This window comes from Castor canadensis, chromosome 6, assembly GCF_047511655.1.
Source record: "Castor canadensis chromosome 6, mCasCan1.hap1v2, whole genome shotgun sequence".
Classification (NCBI taxonomy): domain Eukaryota; kingdom Metazoa; phylum Chordata; class Mammalia; order Rodentia; family Castoridae; genus Castor; species Castor canadensis.
This window is the reverse complement of record NC_133391.1, coordinates 90,979,916-91,002,051: the sequence shown is the minus strand read 5'-3', so window position 1 is coordinate 91,002,051 and position 22,136 is coordinate 90,979,916. Positions and strand designations below refer to the sequence as shown.

At 35.5% G+C, this 22,136-nt stretch overlaps 1 long non-coding RNA gene across 1 annotated transcript; it reads right to left on the bottom strand.

The window, feature by feature from the left end:
* Nucleotides 1-4,251: 4,251 nt before the first annotated feature.
* Nucleotides 4,252-16,403, bottom strand: LOC141424159 (uncharacterized). Its single transcript, XR_012449082.1, has 3 exons — nucleotides 16,315-16,403; nucleotides 10,931-11,147; nucleotides 4,252-5,094 (listed from the first exon to the last, which is right to left on the bottom strand). It is a non-coding gene; the product is annotated as an uncharacterized lncRNA (long non-coding RNA).
* Between the last annotated feature and the right edge of the window lie 5,733 nt (nucleotides 16,404-22,136).

Genomic DNA, 22,136 nt, shown 5'->3' with positions numbered 1-22,136 from the left:
AATTCGGCTGAATGGAATATGACCTGAAAAGATTTTGAAGCAAATTGTCAATAAGACACTTCTTTTTTGTTTTTAGTGTTATGATTTGGTATAACCTGAAGAATTTTGTGTTCCTTCAATAATTTTTTTCAATGGTGAAAAAAATTAACACAGTTAATTTCCTTAACCATTTTAAGTGTTCAGTTCACATAGTCAGGTATATTCACTTCATTGTGCAGAATCCTCAGAGCTTTTTAATAGTCTTACCATACTGGATGACAGTATGTTTGTCCTTTGTAGGTCTCAGTAAACTTTTGTTGTTTTTCTTCTTTTGTATTCCACACATTTCTCAGGGGTTTTTTTTCTACTTCTTTAGAGGTTTTGTTTTTGTTTTTAAATTTTGTAAAGAGTCACTTTTTCCTTCCTTGTCTCTTCTGTTTTTGTAGATATGCAGAGTAGTATTTTAGAGGGGAGATATATATTTTTTTATTCTGGGCCAGATTTCTGTGTAGAACTTCATCTAACTAGAAATACACCTTTTTCAAAATCACCATGTGACAGTAAACATAGCAATAGAAATGTGGGAAAAGTGAGCTCCCCTATAATCCTGAGAGAAAGGAGAATTTTCTATGAATTGAAGACTATACAAGCCACTTTTTCATTGAGACCTGTCTTGACTACCCTTCTTTAAACAGTAACCGTTCACCTCTAATTATGGACCCCTTTGCCCTGCTTCTTTCTTTTCCCCAGTAGAACTTCATATTATTAAGCATATTATTTACTCCCTCCCTCTTTATTATCTGTCCCCTGTAGAATTGAAGCTTCATTGAGGGCTAAGATTTCTATAGCAATTTTCTAGAATATAGCAGGTGCCCTATAAACATTAAATGAGTGAATAAAGTTATAGATAGATAAAAATTAGTATTAACATGAGGATTTCTGAAAAAAAGTGACCTAATTGTTTAAGAGATTGATTCTACTAGAGAATTTTAAAATTAGCCCAAATGAGGACTTTTCTTTCCATAGGGAATCTGTAGATAAGATGCACATTAAGAAAACAGCCCTTCAGCTAAGAGATAAGTGGTTCATATTTGTATATATGAGGAACAAAGAATGTCACCATTCATTGCCAGGCCAGTTTTGCTGTGTGAAGGTATTTTTCCCAAGAAATAGAGAGTGTATTGACTTAAGCTCTTCTTTCTATTTCCCTGCAAAGCAGAGGTCATTGAAGTTACTGTTCTCCATTTTTATAGATGGAAAAGAAAAAAGAAAAGTTGTTTTGCTAGATTAGAGATTAATATGGGGTGGTTCTGTTTATTTTTCTCTGTGATGCTATAAATGAAAGGTCATCTGCCAGATTTCTGTCTGCCCTAAAGGGACCTGCAATCATTTCTTCTACAGGCAAAACTGTGTTGGATGGCTCTATGCCGTCTTGGGATACGTGGGATAGATTTAAAATAAATACTTCTTGGACCCCCCACGGGATAGAAACTGTTCAAAGGAGAAAGCCTGCATCTCAGAAAATTTCAAAGGAGATTTGGGAGAAATGTCTTTCAGCTGTCACCTCCCTACAAGTCTTTTTCCTAAGGCTTGATTTGGAATCCTTTAACACTTGCATATTACTCTTCTGCAGCCTCCTTTGTTTTGCCCTGTACATGTGTTTATGTGTTTGTATTATTTCGGTCTCCTTCTTAGGTGGTGACATTGTCAAAGGCAGACAGATTGTCTTCTTTATAATTCCCTAGAGCATTCTGTACAGTATTTTGAACAAGAAGCACTCGATTAATGTTTGCCTAACAAGTAAACAAAAGGCAAAATTAAGGTTTCAGGAAGGAGACTGTAATATTACCAAAAATCATATTAAGGAGTCAGAGTAATCAAAACTGGCACTTGGTCTCCCTGGCATTTAGAGTGAAATGAAAACTGGACCCCATATGAATGGGTAAAATGAGGTGTGGGACTGCTCAGCTAGATGATTATTATTGTTTTCCTTCCAACGTCTGGTCTGTGGCATTTTGTTCCAAAGGAAACTCGAGACCTGTGGTGATTTAATCTTGCCAAATTAGAAACCTCTGAAATGAGTCATTCACATTTCCATTTAGTTTGTTTTCATATGGTGGATGATTGCACAGACAAACAACCAAATGGGTAAAGCTTAGTTTTCTGGTAGGTTGGTGATGGCAGTGTTCTTGGTTTGTTGTTGTCATGGTAATATTCTATATGGAGATGTGTACAGGTCAGGTTTAAGCTGTGTGTTTGGAAAGAAGACTTTGTGTGAGTTGAAATTAGATAGTCCCTGTATTCCGAGATCTAGCAATAGCATGGATATAAGATGGGAGTAGAAGAAAATGACCTGCTGTGGAAAACACCCCAGACTCCTCTGACTTCTACCTAGACTTCCACAAAGTGAAGGGACTGAGAGAGGTGATCTGCAAAGCAAAGATTCACAACCCTATTGAACCCAAACAGTGCCTCCTTTTTATAGCATAAGCTGTAGAATGCCCTCTTGGATACCATGAAATGAAATCCATATATAATATAACCTGCCTACATGTATAATTTAAAAAATATAATCATGAATTGTAATATAAAAGAGCAACACAAATAACTTATAATAAAATAATATATTTCAATATGTGCTATTGAAATATATACCATTCTGAAATATATTATTGACATGTTAATATAGTTATGATTATACTGGAAGAAAACATAATGAAGTGCTCATACGTTTGTCCCTATAGGTAGAATGACAATGTATGTGACAGTTACACCTGCAAATTGATGTGTCTTTGTTTTATTGGGTACCCAAATATCACAAATGGCATTATTATTGGTGGTAACATTTCTTCAAAATGATGAACAACTCTTGGCACAGTTCCAAATCAAACAAAATGCTGTCCTCTTGATTTGTTTAGTAGTTTCACTTCTAAACATAAGGATTATAAAGCCATGCAAAAATTATCTGTGGTTTATATATAAAGTAAAATTGGGTTATTGGCTCAGATAATCATAAAGAGGTTAAGCATCTATGTGATGCATGGGACACTTCAAAGTTGAGTAGGATGTGATACAGTGCTTTACTTGGGGTTATCTTGCACATTGCATGATTTGTCTTTGGACTGGGCCTTTGCCTGCATCCTCTTCCCATGCCAGCTCTAACATCTAGATTCCCGAATTGCCCACTGCTCCCTTCTCCCATGGAAAACATTGCTCTAAGGTACAGTTTCTTAACCTTAGCACTTTTACTACTTTTAGTCAAGTGATTTTTAGTCGTTATTGTTGTCCTGTGTGTTGGAAGATGTTTAGCAGAACCCCTAGCTTTTACCCACCGGATGCTAGTGTATTCTCTGAGCTGTGATAACAAAAAATGACTTCAGACATTGCTAAATGTCTCCTGAGGGTAAAATTGCCCAGAATTGAGAAAGCTAGGTTGAGGTTTCCACTAGCTCCAAAAATCTGTCATTAGAATGATACAATATATGTTAATATGGATGAACCATTGCATACCATACTAATAGATATTATCATTTTCTTTTTACCAAGCTCACCTATTAAGGGGAACTTTTAATAATTCTTCATTTTTGTTTTTACAGTCATTTAACACTGGAATTATTTTATTGCCTGGCTTTAGAGGGGTGGGAAGCATGTATAGTTATAGGATGATAAATTTCATACTATGAGTGTAAAGAACTAGAATTTCAAGAAAGACTGCCTCATGAGGTCCTGTGGTGAGTAAGAGTTCTTGAATTCCTTTTTTGACACATTTGACATTAATGTTAAAAGGTCACAAAATCAGAATTATAATTCTGCAAGAAATACTGGAAAGTCAGCCGGTACCTCCGCATTTTGCAGATGAGAATAAAACTAAGCACTGAAGAGCAGTCACAGTGATGGTGACCCAGGTCTTTGATTCCTGTCCCCACGTCCCCTGTGCTGCCCTTTGTACCACATTCTGATGCTTCTCAACCAGGCTGTATTTGTAAAATATTTTTAACTGTCTCAAAGCTCTGAGCATTGGTAGGAAGTAAAAGACAAAGTAACAGTTTTCTTTAAAACTTTGGTCTTTATTATGCATGCTAAGAAAAATAAGACAGAAGGTAAGAACCTATGAACAGGAAGTTACATTCATAGCTTGAGCCCAGAAATATTTTAGTTTATTTTTTACTTTTTTTTAATTATTATTTATTTCTTCACATGTGTGTACATTGGTTGGATCATTTCTCCCCTCTGCCCACCTCCCCCATCCTTTCCCTCCCCCTTCCCCCTTGCTTCCAGGCAGTACCTGTTCTGCCCTTAGCTCTAATTTTGTTGAAAAGACATAAGCATAATAGGGAAGACAAAGCATTTTTGCTAGTTGAAATAAGGATAGCTATAAAGAGAGATTCCTGGCATTGCTTCCATGGACAAATGTGTTATAACCCAAGGTGATTCATCTCTAACTGATCTTTACACTGGTTCCTGATTCCCTTCTCATGTTGACCTCTGTGGCTTTAAGGTTTCTGTAAAGAAACCTTTGGAGTGGGGACATCAAACGCTTTCATGTTTTGGGTTTACTACCTAGTCCCATATCTCCCGTATGTTGAGCCCAGAAATATTTTAATACTAATGTAATAATACTTAGATGGTACTTCTTGTGGAGTAGGCATTGTTCTAAGAACTATACTTTTTAATGCTTACAACACCTTATGAAGTAGATTCTGTTATTATCCTCTCCCTCCTATAGATGAGGTAGCAAGAGCTTCAGCAACCTGCTTGGGCAAAGTCTTGAGGATGAATGGCTGAACAGGAATCAAAGCAGGGAAGTCTGCTCCTGCTGGCTACCTATGCCAGTCTATGGTTATAAGCTTTAAGCATTGAATGGAGGAAGAATAGATCCATATAACATACTGTTTGTGAAATTGACATTCTCAGAAGTTCAAGATTTGCAGGATTTCAAATTTGAACTCTTTCAGAACACATATTTTCTTCAAAGATTAAATCATTCTTCACACTTCTCTAGCATTTACACCAGAGATAAACTTGCTCTTTATAGAATAGAAGAGTTTCTTTCATCTCTGAAGCACAGTAAAGCAGAGCTCTGGTATGCAGTTCATAGCAGGAATGAATCAGGATCTGAAATGAAAGGATTAAATAAAGTCATTTTCCTTGTTTGTTTCACCCTTTGTTTATCCCCTGGAGGAAGAAGAGATTTTGAAATCCTTTATTGCAAAATGAGTTTGAAGTAGACACAAATAATATATATGATTGACAGCTAAGGAACGAAAGAAAAAAAAAAATCCATCCCTTGGCCCAGAAACACACTTGAAGGGAAAAAAAAGCATTTATATCTGTTGAGAAATGGATGCATACCTTCCAGACATAATATTTAAAAAGGAAATAGCATCACATTTTTAAGAAATATTTCCAAAGTCAATATTAGGTTCTTATGTTGCAGGTAGTTGAAAGTCAGAATCAAGGTCTGTCTTCCCAGAGTGCTTGTCCTCTCTCTCTCTCTCTCTCTCTCTCTCTTTCTCTCTCTCCTTCCCTCCCTCTCTATCTCTTGTTCATTGCTGGAGATGATGGTATAGGCATCTTTGGGCCTCTTTATTCCAGTCATCTTTCTTTTTTGGTAGAAATTGTGCCTTGTGAAGAATCTCCTTATTGAAGTTTTTGTCTCTTCTACTGTACTCTGCATATGGTTGATTGTGTCTGAGACACTAAAACACCTTCACTTCCAAGTTTTTACTTTTTAGTGGCAGTACCACTTTTACCCCTTCTTGAACATGGAAACTTGGCAGGTGAGTTGTATGCCAGGGTGTGTTCCTGTGAGGGGAAGAGCAAGGTCAGGAAGGAAAAGAAAGCTCAAATAAAAAGATTTTTCACTCAGTATGATCTCAGTAGTGGTATCTATATGGCTTACTTTATACATTTTCTTCATGAAATTAATTATGAATGAAAAATATTAAATTTGTTGTCATGATCAGGATCAGCTTCATAATTTCTGTGGCTCAGTCCAAAATGAGAATATGGGTAGGGTTCCATATTTACGAAATAAAAATAGAAATGCTCGGTTAAATTTGAATTTCAGATAACAAAGATGTTTTTAATATGATTATGTTCCAAATAGCATAGAACAAATATTACCCAGTGTTCTATCACCAGAAAATATTTCAAATGACCATACCTAGTTCCACCTTCACTAAAGGCAAAGATTAAAACTCAACTGAGTTAGAAAAGAATGTGTTTCTTGGTCAGTAGTCATTCATTTTTTCTTGCATTAACAGCAGTGTTTAGAATCATCCCTGTTTTGCAACCCCCCCCCCAAGGTTTGTCAACCATGAAGCGAGCTCTAGAGTAAAAGTAAGCCTTAAAACTAGGGAAGGGAGACAAAGTTTGCAGATGCCAAGCTCATTCTTAGGCCATCGAGATTTAGGAAAGAATATAAACAAAGACTGAACATCTAGAAATTGACTCTTTTAAAATCAGCTCTGTGCTGTTTACTCCCTGGAAAGCCTTCAGGTATCTCCTGGGATTTTTGTGTACCAGTTTGAGGGCTGCTGGACCAGGATATGGAAGGGGAAAATGAATGTAGCACAGTATGTGCCATGGAGGAGCATCCAGCTGGAGGGCCAGTGCTTCATGAATACCTAACTGTGGGAACACATCAATGGTTTCCCTTTGCCATTAGATAAGTTCAAAATTCTGCATGATTTACCCCTGCCTTCTTTCCACTCTTATTTGGTACTCCTCCCTGCCTCTTTGGGTAGTCCATCGATCAGACTTTCTGTCCCTACAGCACCTATGCTGCATCTACTGTCAAGCCCTTTGGCTGGCCTGGATAGAGGCTCACTCTCTCTCCTCCCCACCCGAAAACCTCAGATCTTGTTTTCCTTGGCATTCTCACTCTGGCAAAATTTAGGTACCACTGGTATAAATTCTTACAATATGTTTTCTACTTCCTTGTATATTACTTCAAAAAGAGTAATTAATTAACTTTTGGTATTTTATTAGGTTAATATCTGTGAGCACTGTTGTGCTCATACCTTTCTGAAGTCAAGTATCATGTCTGTTTTCTTCCCCTCCTCTTTCTTCTCCCTCTCTCTCTCCTTTCTTCTCCCTTTTTTAATGTTGGTACTTGTCTTGAAATCAGGGCCTGCACTTGCTTAGCAGGTGCTCTACCACTTGAACCACACCCTCAGCCCTGTTTGCTTTAGTTATTTTTCAGAAAAGTTGTCACATTTTTGTCCATGGCTAGCCTGAGACTGCAATCCTCCTGCCTATGGCCTGCTGCATAATTGGGATTGCAGACATGCACCACCATCTCTGGCTTATCAGTTGAGTAGGGCTCACTAACCTTTTGTCCATGAATGAATTAAGGAAAAGAAGCTAACTTTTATTGGAACCTGAATTTGTGTCAGCCTGTGACACAAAAAGGGTTAGCATTTACCATATATTATCTCATTTAATTCTCAGCAAATCATTCAGTAATACATGCATCTTTTTTTCCAGAGATGAACTAAAAGTTGCCATTAGTGATACTTTATTAGTATAATTTGGTGAGTAAGTAAGTTTCTTTTAGGCAGAGCGGGTACATGAAAAGAGAAGAGTCTTGCATGTCCTGCTGAGGATTTGGTATTTGGAACTTCTTTGTAAACACTGCCTTTTCATTTCTGCTCCATTCTGAATCCTCAGGAACCATTTGGAGGATTAGAAAAAAAAAAACAATGACAACAAAAATCGATGTTTGTATAGTTTAAGGTTCAGCAGGGCATTTTATTAAACTTCTCTAAGTAGTATTAATGCAGAACACTAATTGAGAAACTAAAGTGTGGTTGTTAGCCTAGCAGAATTAATACTACCTAGGTGCTCAGAGCAAATGCAAATTCTTGGTCTCCATCCCAGTTTTACTTAAAGGAAAAAGAAGGGGTCTCCCAGCATCTTTTTATCTTTTTTTGTTTGTTTGTTTTGCTTTTACAAGCCCATGAGGTGAACCTAATATCCTTTAAAGTTTTTGAGAACCCATGCTATAAAAAGTGAAAACTGTTAAAATAGCTTTTAAGCTTTTATGTTTTAGAAGAGAACTCTGGCAGGTATGTGGGGCTGGTTAAATAAAAAGTCAATGGGAGGATGAGGCAACCTGCCAGGGGCTACACCCTTGTATAGACGTGGGGGAAGCGATGGGGCAAGCACAGGAGCAGTGGCCATGGGATGAAGGCCAGAGATGGATTCAGAAGCTTCAGAGACAGAATTGGGACAATTTGGTAACTGATTGGGTTTAGTGGGAGAGTGAGGTCAAAGAAAATGTGAAGATTTTTTCTGAACTGATTAAGAGATGTCATTAAGCAAAATAGAAATGTCATTAGAATGTGTAAATTTGGAGAAAGCTGTAAAAGTACTGAACACGAGGTATCTTTAAACATCCAGTAATAGATGGTTTGTTTTGTTGGAAACTTGGTTCTAGAGCTTTGAAAACAGGTGGGGATTAAGGTATGGAATCTGGAGTTCTCATCTTGTATTTAAGTTTTTAAAAACCCTTCACTCAAATGACTGCACAGTACACATACTAGATAAGTTGTTGTTGTGGTATGGCTAAGGTTTTATTTCAGGGCTTTGTGCTTGCAAAGCAAGTACTCTACTGCTTGAGCCACACTTCAAGCCCACTTTGCTGTGGTTATTTTGGAGATGGGAGTCTCTTGAACTGTTTGTTCAGGCAAGCCTTGAACCATGATCCTCCTGATCTCAGCTTCCCAAGTAGCCTGGCTGTACTTGGTAATTTTAAACAGGCCAGTTTCATTCCAAATGGAGCCAAAGATTTTGAACTTTATACAAATCTATAATTTGTTGCATTTGGATTATTTTTCTATGAAGTTATTTTAAAAAATTAATAGAATTTGTAGAATATTTTAAGTAGAATGTGGTAAAACAAATTTACTCTTGTCAACTTGCTCTTCCACTTTTGGGTTAGGCTTATACCAAATCTACTCATTTTTTAGAGAAGGAGCTGAGAAGGGAAAAGTACGAATAAATTTTGCATTGCAGCTGTTGAAGAAGGCAGTTTTGTGTTTTAATTAAGCCCACAGGTTCTGGAGCCAGGCTGAGTTCTCCCCCGCTCTAAAGGTTGTAACTTTGGACTTGGTGAATGAATGGAAAAGTCAATTATAGGACCTTACCATGATCCAAAAATATAATGTTGGCTATTCTTTTGTGTGTGTGTGTGTGTGTGTGTGTGTGTGTGTGTGTGTGGTTTGGAGATTGAACCTACAGTCTCATACATGCTAGGTAAGCGTTCTGCAACAAGCTGTATCCTTAGACCCTAATGTTGGCTATACTTAGCAAATGATTAATATTTCCAGTATTTGTAGTCCCTATCTAAAGAATCAGTTACTTAAGTAATGATTTAGCCTGTATATTAAGTGTGTGAGTTGGTATTTATTAAATACTAAATGTATGATAGATATTGCCAGGTTTCTACTATGATTTTTGGCAGACATGGCAAAGTAGATTTGTGTTTTGATTTAAGAACTAAAATTGTACCACATCTGTGAAATATTTTGCTCTTCTTCACTATAAAAATATTTGAGAAAAGTTCTGTTTCAGTTAATTTGCACTTACACAGCTTGAGTTGACTTCAGCACTGATCAACTGATTCTGTAGTAACGGAAATCATGTTTGATGTCTTGGATGAGGAAGGAACAGATATGAGATCATTTCCTTTTATAATTTAATCACATAATTCGATCTGCTTTAAATTGTTTGTTAACAAGGTGTGACAATCTATATATTAAAAATGAAGGTTTATAATAAGAAACTGCCCACATACTTTATTTGATGGGTAATTACCCTTCATGGACTCCAGTGACTTATTATGGTCTTTACTTTGTCAAAAAGACTTTAATAACTTTGTCATGCCACTAGTGTCTGAAAGTTATGGATCATGGGCAAGACATAATAACTTTCTTTTCTATAGAAACTCCATTTCTCTTTTCAATTCTTAAATTTAAGAATTTAAACATAATGACTTTGTAGCCATTATTATATTTCTTCCACTCATAATAGAGATGAAGTGCCTTACTATTTACATAATTTTGAAAATAGTACAAAGGGTCTTCATTTTTAAGTGGTATGGTAGAATCCTTTCTAGATAACACTGAGTAACCGTTTGTCACATGTGCGTCATGAGCCAGCTGTGGTACAGGTGGTTTTTAAGATGGTATGAAATCAAGTATTATTTTAGACGAGGGTTGTAATTTTGCCTGAAGCATGTTGCCTTGTTCTTTCTCCATTTGGAATGTAATTCTTCCTATTAAGTAACGATTATTTTAGCAGCAAAATGTGAGAATTGTGACATGAAAATATGTACGTGTTGTCTGGAGGTGGGAGATAAGGAAGTGTTAATACTTGGAGGGGGACTGTATCAGGTTATGAGGACAGAGGTTTGGTAAAGTGCCCTTTTTGTTGACATTCAAGGGCAGAAACCAGAAAGTGTGGTTGCACAGGAAGAATATTTATGGATGGCATTACCAAAGTCTGATGGATTTCCCTATAGAAAAGTTGGCTAATACTGACATTATTGGGAGATTTACCATAATTCATTGATAAAAATAGTACTTTTATTTTAACTTAGGTTAGTGAGACCCTATCTCAACAAAAAAACTGGGCAGGGTGGTACATGCCTGTCATCTGAGCTATGCGGGAGGCATAAATAGTAGGATGGAGGTCCAGGCCAGCCTTAGCAAAAACATGAGACCCTATTCGAAAAATAAAGCAAAAAGTGTTTTGAGTATGTCTCAAATAGTTCAAATGTCAAAAAAAAAAACCTTGCTAAAATGGTATTGTACAGCAATAAAATGCTTCTAGTTATTTAGAGAAGGGACTAACAAGACAAATATAAGGGTTAGTTAATTATTTGTATTCATAAATATTCAGTAGTTATCATTAGAATAAGTTGTGGGAAATATAATTTCCTTACCTTGTATATCATCTAGGAAATGATTTGCCCATAATCTTGATACAGTTCTTTCAGTTCTTGACATAATTCTTGGAACATGGAAAATGCTTAGTAAATATTTGTTGACTGGTATTTGTTTATGCAGGAAATTATAATCGTAACTTCATATGCAAAGAAATCAGCTTTACCATAACTCTTAGTCTATTTACATGATCAGTGAACAGGTAGAATACATAGCCTGTAAAATACAATGAAAAAATACAGCATGCAATGCATTAGATTATGGGAACTAATGTATCTTAACTGTTGTAAAATAGCTCATTAATATGTGTTGTTGACATTAGAATAGTGACATCTAAAAAAATGAACAATTATTTTGGCTAAAAGACTGTGTAGGATCAATAGTGTTACCATTTCCATTTTATAGATGTACAAAGAAATTAGATATCACCGTAGAATTACTGACCATCATGGCATTAATTTTACTGTGACAGTGGTTTTCTCTAAGCCTTTGTTCTCACGAGGGTGTTATCCCAGGAACAGATCTGAATAACAGGGTAGGAAATCTATGGTAACAGTTGGGTATTAGGTTAGCTATCACTGCTTCATAAGGCTGCTTTTGCCAGGTCTTTGAGAAGTAATGCACTTTTCTTTCTTCATTTCCATAAGCAGAAAGTGCTTTTTAGTCTCTTACAGAATCATTTTCATTATTCTGAGCTAGTTATGCTAGAAGTTACACAGTTTAATTGTTCTGAGCAAGTATATTCTTCCCCATTGTTTTCTTGAATTATATTTGTTCATTGTGGAAAATTGGCAAATGAAAAAGATTTTTTAAAAAGTACAAAAATGGGGCTGGAAATATGGCTCAAGTGGTAGATGCTTTCTTAGCAAGAGCAAGGCCTGAGTTCAAACCCCAGTACCACCAAACACACACACACACACACACACACACACACACACACACACACGCTCACTCACGTGCGTGCACACACACACAGACCCACACAACAGTATTTTTAAAACTATGAATTATTTTACCACCCAGTGATATGCACTAATACCATTTACTTGCACATTCTACTATTGGTCCATACACATGTGCCTTTTTAAATGCATTAGAGAGATTGTCTCACATCACTAGATCTTTTACAGCTGATTTCTTAGTGGCTGCATTGTATTTACATCTGTATCAATCCTGTATTATTGGACTTTTAGAATATTTTGCTATTACAAGTCTATGATGAAAATACTTTATGTTAATTGTATGTCTCTATTTTCTTGAAATAAATTCCTAGAAATAAAGTTAAGTGAAAAGATATGAACATTCTTAACAGTGTTTGATTCACAAATGCCAACCTATCCTTCAGAAAGGCTTATACTCCTGTAGCATTCTAAATGAGAACACCTATTTCTCACCCCCAAATGAGTTTTTTTTTCTTTAAACTTCCAATTTGAATTGTGAAAAACAGAAGTCATTCATCTCAATGTGTAATGGTGGCTTGATCATTTTTTATACAATTGGTGAGCACATATATTTCTACATTTTGTGGTTAGTGTGTTGAAGTGTTCCTCTCTTCTGTTTGTAAGATCTGTTTATGTGTTAAACATAACCCAGTTAGGGGGCTGGTGGAGTAGCTGAAGTGATAGAGTGCTTGCCTACAAGGTGCGAGACCCTGAGTTCTCAAAACTGGTCAAAAAACAGTACCATCAAAAAAAAAAAAGAAAACCCCATTAATATGTTGCTTCTTACACAACTACTTTTTTCTCCAGTGGATTTCTCTCTTTTCATGTGTTGCCAAATGGTTAACTTGAAAATAAGCAAAAGCTCTAGATAGCTAACATCTTTATTTGGGGTTTGTTTCTGAATGGAAGATAGATGTAGCAAATTCTCTTTTTTGTACTCCTGGTGAGAAAAACTTGCCCTGTCAACCAACTAGTAGAGAATTCTGTCTTACAATAGATTAACAGGTAACTTCAGATAGTTTTTCTCTAGGTTTTTATCTGGGACTTGTTTGGAATTTTTTTGAAGGAAAGTATAGCCACAGTGAACATTTCAGTTTGGATATTTTCAATTCAAGTATTGCTGTAATAGAACACCAGTTGTCATTTTTACTGGACAATATGCAAACATTGAGGTAAGTTGTATTACTAAGAAGGGAGATAATAAATAAGAGTATTGAGAAGAATTGTGGTTCTTTTTCCATGAAAGGAGATTAGAGCCATTTTTGAGTTGTAATTAATTTAGGGAGTTCACTTCAGATATGTGAAAATTAATGTTGATATATGTGTATGTGTTGGAGGGGATAGGAAATGACAAAAATAAGCCAGAATTATAATGGTCAGGAAAATATTGAAGGTAAATGGAATCTTTATTGTTATAAATGCTCTCCAATCTAATAGGTACAAGAAGCATGTGAAAAGACTGTGAAAATTACTTTTAAAACAAATATTTACCAAGTTCCAGGAAATGAACGTATTTGTATAAAAAGCATTTAGCAATTACGCAAGGCTTTTTCATCTTTATCTGTTTACCAGGCAGTTGACTGTTAAGATCTCATTGGTTGCCTTGGGGTACTTGGTGTACACTCTTAAGAGCTGAAAGACATCAAATGTGCTAAACCATTTGCCACTGACTGGCATTATGAAGAGTTGGAACAGGGACAGGGTATTGACATGGAAAGTTGAATACAAATTTGTAGTTATAAACCTACTCTCAATATACTAGAGGTGCTTCCTACGTAAAGTTAAGAACCCACAGACCATAATTCTGTCAAGTGAAGAATTTATAACACAAAGTTAACATTAGTTTGTTCCTCATAGCAATCAGAATGTAGCTTCACTGTTTTTGATACTCATGATGGTTTCTCACAGTTTGAACATGAGCTGAAAAAGTACTTTCTATAGCATCTTAGAAAAAATAAAAGGGACATGAAAATCTTAGGTTGAGTAATAGCTTGTAAGTTAAAAGTATCATGTAATATTGGGATTTTTTTTACTCCTTTGTTAAAAAATCTCCCATCATGTTTGGTTAGGAATCTTGGTCCTCATAGAAACAGAATGAACTTTCTACACTAAAATGATATGTTATTCCTACTTTTTTCTTTAAAGACAGAGGAAAAAATAAATTGGTGAGGTGTCAGATATGTTAACTAGCTGTATTAAATCTTCCCATAATGTATAGCAGATCAAAATAAAACATTTTATCCTATAATATATACAATTATTTATCAATTAAAAATAAAATTTAAAAATTTAGTATAGTAAGAAACCATCTCTGAATATGTGAAATTTTGGTAGAACATTTAAGATTCTTCACACTTAAAATTCCTGGAACAAATATGTAGAGTCATATTTAAGTGTCCATATAAATTGAGTTAATTTCAAGGTACCTTGGCTTGTTTGCTTTAAATGTTTAAATCAAAACTTCTTGTAAGTGGAATTTTTTTGAAATTTGACACTATTGGAAAATCTTCAACAATTGCTAATAGGTGCAATGTTCAAAGTTTACTATATACTTACTATAATTAAGTAAGCACTGGCTTATTTCAAATCTCAAATGGCAGTGATATGGAAATATCCTTTCTCACTCAAAAAACTGAACTAGTAAAAGATTTTGAAAATGTTAAATGCATTAAGCAATCATAACAAAATTTTTATCCTGGAATTCTAAACAAAATGATCAGTTTTATAAAGTAATTAGAGTTAGAGTAGATTATTTTTACATTTAGACTAAAAACATTTAATCTAGAAATGTTGATATTTTCCTATTAACAAATTAAATTTGCATTTCATTCTTTTACAAAAAATTCTTTGACCTTATTCTTATGGTCATTATGTTCATATTCATTGGTCTGTATTAAAGAAATTTAAATAAAATCTCTTATTTAATACTTTTGAATTTGTAATATACTTGAAGTAGTTTATTTATCCTTGATCAGCTACCCCTTGAGACTTTAGCTTTCTATTTTAGAAAGTTAATTTAACTGATCATTTAAACACGAATTACTGGTACAGGAAACTTTTGCCTTTCATAACAGTGCTGACCAGGTCCCATGAGGAAGGGAGGCAGGACATTCCGCAGCTTGGAGTGGAGGTAAGATTTGGGATGGCGGAAAGCTGGTTTCCTGGACTGCATGGGTACAATAGGTTCTTACTGATTTAGATACATGTTTATGCAACTGAAGGTAAGAATTATTAAGCCTAATGACAAGCAAAGCATTTTAAACATTTTTCTAAGACATGGTAAGATCACAAAGATTTTTTTCTTTCCCACCTTAAAAATCAGAGACATGTTGCTAATATCTTCTCTTCCTACTAAGTAGGAAGAATTAACAGGTTCTTCCTAATCTATATTGTTTTAATATAGAATTTTAAGAAAGAATTTTTTGTAGAGAACAACTTATTTTCATCAAATAGGAAATTTAGCGATATTTACAATTATGCAATTCCTCTACCAAAAATTATTGAACATAAAGATTATCAAAATATATGTATCCATAGCTTGGCTATTGTGAATAGAGCTGAAGCAAACCTTGATACATGAATGTAATAAGGGGACTGTTGGGAAGGGAGCTTAGTGGGAAAGAAGAGGGTAGTGGGGGTGAATGTGAAGTTCAGTGTATGTATTATGAAAATAGCATACTGAAACCACTATGAAATAAGAGGGGGAGGGTAGGGAGGAGAATAAGAAACAGTAATGGAGGGAAGAATTTGATCAAAGTGCATTATATGCATGTATGGGAATATCACAGATTTCACTGTGATTAATATGTAATTAATATGTACTGATAAAATTTTTAAAATGTTGATCATGCAAAATGTGACTATATAGAAATTCTGATGTTAATTTTCTTATTTGATAACAGTACCTCAAAAATCTGGTATTATTCATGACATTTACAAGCCCTGTTTCCATTATATTGTTTACTTAAGTCCTATGACTTTTCTCAAACTTAAGTGTTAGCAGGTTGCTCTAGAGAATGACAAGAGCAGGCACAGGAGAGTGGTTGACAAATAGGATAAGCTATGCCACTCTGGTGATTTTTCAGTTTCTTGTTTCTATTTCTGTCTTTCTCTGCACTTCCTTAGATGAAAGTAAAAAATATTCCTGCGATTTTTTGTGGAAACCACTTGAGACAAGGAGAAAAGTTCTATTCTGTGTAACCCTGTATTGGTGCTGCTCATTTTTCAAGTACAACTAACAGCTTCAAAGTGCTTATCAGAGCAATTCTTACTGCTTTAATTTGTGCGTACAGATTGCTGTTAGTGTTGTTACTATCTGTTTTGTATCAGGTTTCCTAGCTAATTTCCTTGTTTATTAGCTAAGTAATTTCCTTAATGGCTACCCTTTTGACAAATGAAGAAATCTTAGCTGCTCTGAAAGAGAAACTAAAGTTAAAACTCACAGTGGAAGAGATGAGAAACATCTGTGTTCATGCTGGGTTGTAGTGTTGGTGTGAGAGAAAGTCTGCTGGTTGACCTTCATTCTTGACTGGATGTCACAAAAATATGCATAATTTGGCCTTTATCCATAAAACAAATAGCAACTGTCTCCAATGACAGCAGGGAATTCAATTTCCTTTGCTTTGGGTATGGAAAAGGGAATCTTTTCCGATCTTATTATCAGAGGATTTTCATGGTTTTTTCACCTTGAAATATTTTTAAATCTCCATTTTTGACAGAGGCATTTAAAGTTCATCATTTATTAATTATAAGTTATTTAGTTTAATTTATACTTACAGTTTTAGAGGCCTGCAATAATGTGTTTAAAAGAAAAATATCTTTCACTAAACAATCAAACAAATCTAAATATCTGGTGACATCAACAAAGCATCCTGTGATCTGATGATAGATTTTGGATTAAAGTCCTTAGAAGGAACCCTGTGCACTTTGAGATATCTTACAAATCAGTTTAGATTGACTCAGTTCAGTGAAGATAGCAGCAGAGAAGACTCTGTAGTGAAGACTGTGAACTTCACTGACCCTTCATGAAGTCACAAGGTTGCCCTCAGTACACATTAGGAAGCAACTTCCTAGGTGAATAGTCTAGGACTCTTACAGGTCTATCTGTGCTCTGCAAACAGCAAATCTAACATGGTAACAAAATGATTCTTTATCCATCAGATGTCATTCAGAGTTTTGGCAGTGAGACTGGATATTTGTAACTCCACATAGCAGAAATCCATCTTTTAAGTAAAGCAAGAAAAATTGGGCTTTCTAATGTTTAAGTCTGGTTAGAGAAATCTTTGCTTTTGCAAATGTGGTTCAATCTGTTTCCTCTTTGCTTTTGTTTATAAAGCACCCCAGAGATCCAAATTAGATTAGAGAAAATTGTAAAAGAGAAAGCATGTTTCTGTTCCATTCTTTCATTTGACATACCTTGTATTTTTGCCTTCTATATTTTCATTGAAGATGCCAGATTTTTCTTGAAGGAAACTGTAAGCTTCCATACTTGAAAGAAGTCACTTGCTATTTGTATGACTATGACTGAGCAAATTACTTGACCTCTTTGGGCTCCAGTTTCCTTTTTTGTGAAATGGCAATAGATATTTCCTAGATGATAATATTGTTGTGAGAATAAATGTATCAGGGTGTATGAAACACTTAGATTAATACCTGATTGTAGAAAGTGGTGAGTGACCAGTTATGTAACAATTGTTAATAGAATCTATTAATAGAATGAGAGAAAACCATACAATTAATTGCCAAGTTTCAAAATGTTAAATAATGTTAAATGTTAAATAATGTGCATCAGCATAAAGACTGGCATTTTGCTTCTTTCATGCAAATAGACTGTTAATGTGTCTTAAAGTTACAAAAGGACTAATGCGTCAGTATCCAAAAGACAACAGGCATATGAGAGACTATTCTAAGAATTCCATATAATGAGTCCCTTACCAGAAGAGAAGACACCAATAACCATATACTGTTGTTCTGGTTGATTATTTTATTTCTTTCACAACTTCTTTTTCTTTCATAGTAGACATGGTGCTTTTTAAAAATCTAATGTGAATGTTCTGAATTATATGACTTCCAAAATTATTTTCTAGCATTGTGAATATGTTTTGTGACATCACATTTTTAAGTAGTTAGTGTATAACCGCATTCATTTTACTTTGAGAATTCTGTATGCATAATTTTGAAGGACATTTTATTTCTTAATATATATTTTTAGCAGGTGGCTAATGGCTTTTGACCTGCTGTAGCAGCATACAGAACTGAATGTCAGATGGAATATTTTTTAAAAGCTGCATTTTCATTTTGCATAATGAAGTGCAGTAATTTTTTAGATTGCCTTTCATATTTTTCTAAGTAGTTATTGATACAGATGTGTCAGTTTGATAGGAGAAAGAAGAAAACTCTGCAGTTGTCCCACATTTAGGTTTTAAAAATACTTAAATGTATTCGGGTTCCTAAATACAAATATTTTAATAAATAACATCAGAGCTAATAAATCCAACATTAAAAATCTTTAAAGTACACAGTACCAGCTTTCTGTCTTTCCTACATTTTTGACTGTTGTTATGAAAAAATCACACATTTTAATCCATCCACTTTTCTTTATTAATTTCCATTTTCTTTTGAAATTCCATTTCCTGTTTTCACAGAAACATTAAGAATTATACATACTAAAGAATAATTCTCAAATTTTGTGTAGAGACACCATGACGCATACTACATAAATGATAGTGATTGCTCAGAGTTCCAAGATTAGCAATTTCAGATCATTATATGTGTTAGTTTCAAATTAAGTATTGGCACAAGCTTTTAATATGAAGATATTCTTTGCAAAGTGGTACCACATTGAATAACATTACTTATTAAACAGAAGTGAATTTTTTAGCTGTAGTTGTACTTTCAGTTTGACTAATGTCCACGGTACCTTGTGGGGGTGTGTGTGTGTGTGTGCACATATATGAGATGTGGGAAAATGGCAACAAGAAGAATAACATTTTGTGTATTTTGTGTACTGCACATATGAGACCTGGCATTTCCCCACTGAACTTTGTGATAAAGGAGGAATATTGTTTGTGGGCTTTGCATTTGAGGCATAATTTCTGAGACTGAGTTCTAATTTTGTTTATTCCCTTAGGTAATTACTGGCATGCAGCATGCAAAGAAAGTTTATTATTGGATTTTTCTTAATGTTTAAACTTGTATAGTAGATATCCTTTCTTTAAATTTAGGCACTGAAAATTCTCCCACATCAAAGTAACTTGTGATTCTCATTTGTAGTTAAGAGTGTTAATCATCTTTCAATAATGCTTTGAAGTTAGGTTTTTTCCCTTCTTTTTTTTCCTTAACCCAGCATGGGTTCATGAATAAAACTAACCACTCTGGTAGGTACAGTGTATTATTTTTCCTGCCTATGGCTCTTGCTAATAAAAATTCCATTTCTGGTTAGTTTGCGGAAATCAAATCAATGCAGTATAAGGCATGCTTTTTTTTTCTTGCTATGAATTCCTCTTGCAGAAAATAAGGAGGAAGGAAAGCATGGTGTTGGGTATGGAGGTAATTTGTGGAGAAGTATATCCTAGCTTTTCTGCATATGTTGTATTTAGTCTGTAATTTATATAAGAGTTTTGCTTCCAACTGACCTAGAATTCTTAAAATTAAAATTCCTATTCTTCAGTATTAAATTCATTGACATGTACACATTGGTTGTTGTGTGGTTGAAGAAACAGTAACAATAGCAGCATAACTTACTTTGAGACAGTGTGTGGTGTGGTATGTGTGGTTTGTGATGTGATGTATGTGTATGTGTGTTTGGGTGTGGTGTGAAGTGTGCTGTGTGTGGTGTGGTATCTATGTGTGGTGTGTATATGGTGTGGTATGTGCCGTGTGTGTGTATATGTGTGTGGTGTGTGTGTGTATGTGTATGTGTATATGCATGGTGTGGTGTGCATATGCATGTGTGTCCTGTGTATGTGTGTGTAGTGTGGTGTGTGTGGTGTGGGGTGTGTGTGTGTGTGGTGTGGGGGGGGTGTGTGTGGTGTGGGGTGTGTGTGTGGTGTGGGGTGTGTGTGTAGTGTGGTGTGTGTGTGTGTGGTGTACATGCTTAAATACAGCTAGATGAGAAACTACAAGTGAAGACTAGGATAACTGATGCAACTGTTGCTAACATCACTTGGAATTCTGACAATTGCTAAAATTAAGTCAGCTTGCTTACAAAATTACTTAAGCACTAAATCAAATAGGGTTTGACGTCTTAACGGATGGGATGTTTTCCACTAATCTCAGCACAGAAACATTGTGCCTCTATGCTTTCTCCAGAAACAACATGTGAGTATAGAAACCACAGAACATGCCAGAGAAGACTGAAGACCCTACTAGAACTCAAGGAGATACACCATTCTCACCTGGAGAGATCCTTAAAATGCAGTTAGGGGTACACAAAGAAAGAGCATATTTTTGCAGATTTCCACACTTGTATCGCAGTGAATGGTTTCCAGAGTTAGATACACCTAGATTTCTAAGGCTGGTCATTTTGGGCAAATAGATTGTTCTCTCTGAGCTTTGGGTTCCTTAACTATGAAACATAGATAGGAATCATATTTTAGTAATACTATTACTGTGAGAAATAAGTATCAAAATGAAACTGATGGTGAACAGAAACTGCGTACTCTAAGACCTTGGAAACATTATTACGTATGTATTTTATATAGAATAAGGTACATTCTTACACAGGCTCATTTTTCGCCTCAAAATCCTTAACACAGAATGCCAAGAGGCCTTTACTGTTTCATCAGTGTCTGCACTGAATATGAGACTTATTTGGTCTGCCAGAAATAATCCAGCCCTACTCATCTTTTTCTCTTCTTTCTATTTGCTGACAGCCTCCCTAACGTAAATATCAATTCAGTTACTTGAAAAGGTGGGAATGTTCAGGCATTCTGCTGGTGGGAATGTTCAGGCATTCTGTGCTTTCCAGAGATGTATGTTAAGAATATGACTTCCAAACTTATTTTTCCAGTCTTATCCTCTGCCTCAAGCTCCATTCATGTCTTCATTTTTAACTTTATCCTTCCCTTAATTGTCTGTGTCTGCATCTGTTGTACTTAACACTCGCTACATTGCAGCCATGCTGGGTTTCTTTGTATTTCTTGAACATTCAAAGCTTGTTTCTGTCTTGAACCATTGTTTTTGCTGAATTCTGTGCCTGGGAAGGTCTGTCCTTTTTCTTAATGCGTCTTACTCCTCCTTATTCTAATGTCATTTCTTCCGACACTGAGGTTTCTCTCTGACAACTTTATGTAATCATCATCCCAATCAGTCAGTGCTTATTTCATCATTAAGCCATTTTCTGCATATGTGAAATCATTATTTTGTTCTTTAATGGCCATTATTTTATCTGCCACGCTGAACTGTAAGCTGCAAGAAGGGTGGCCTTGTCTGGTTCCGTCAAGATTGTATTCCTAGTACCTGGATGACTGAAATGTTTCAGCAGCCTTTGGAGGTGTGATTATTCTTCCTTTAACTTTGTAGATGACAAAACTGAGGCCCAGTGAGGTGAAGTAGCTTGCCCATGAACATAGAGATTGGAAGTGGCAGAGGAGGGATTTAGGTTGAATGCTCTACTTTAAAAACTGTGCACCAGTGTCAGGTGCTAGCTGCTCACACCTGAAATCCTAGCTGCTCAGGAGGCAGAGATCATGAGGATCGTTGTTCAAAGCCAGCCCAGGCAAATAGTTCATGAGACCCTTTCTTGAAAAAACCCGTCACAAAAAAGGGCTCAGAGAGTGGCTCGAGGTGTAGGCCCTGAGTTCAAGCCCCAGAACTGCAAAAAACAAAAGTTTGCATCATTGCCTCTCATTTCACAGTTGAAGGTCTGGCATGGTATTGGGAAGGAGGGGCTGCATTGAGTTCTTGGAACTTCTTTGAGTCTCTGGTTTGCAGTTACTGTTTCCTTCTGTAGCATCATTGGACAAGAGCTGATCGTGATCATTTTATACTGTGGTATCCTTAGCTTATCATCTCTTCCCCCCTTTTAGACTCAGTGCCCAAGAAATGCATGATTAATATTTTATAAGAAACCATTCAATCACTTACTGCTTTGGAAAAACAATGAAATAGCAGGTTTTTAAAGACTCTCCCAAGGGGCTGGAATCTATGGTTTTTAACCCAGATTAAAATTTCCACCTGGCTTGGATTCTTCCATTGTATATACTTACTGCTTTCTTTACATTCCTTATGTGAAAATGGTTCTTGTCATAGCTTTCTTTTTTGC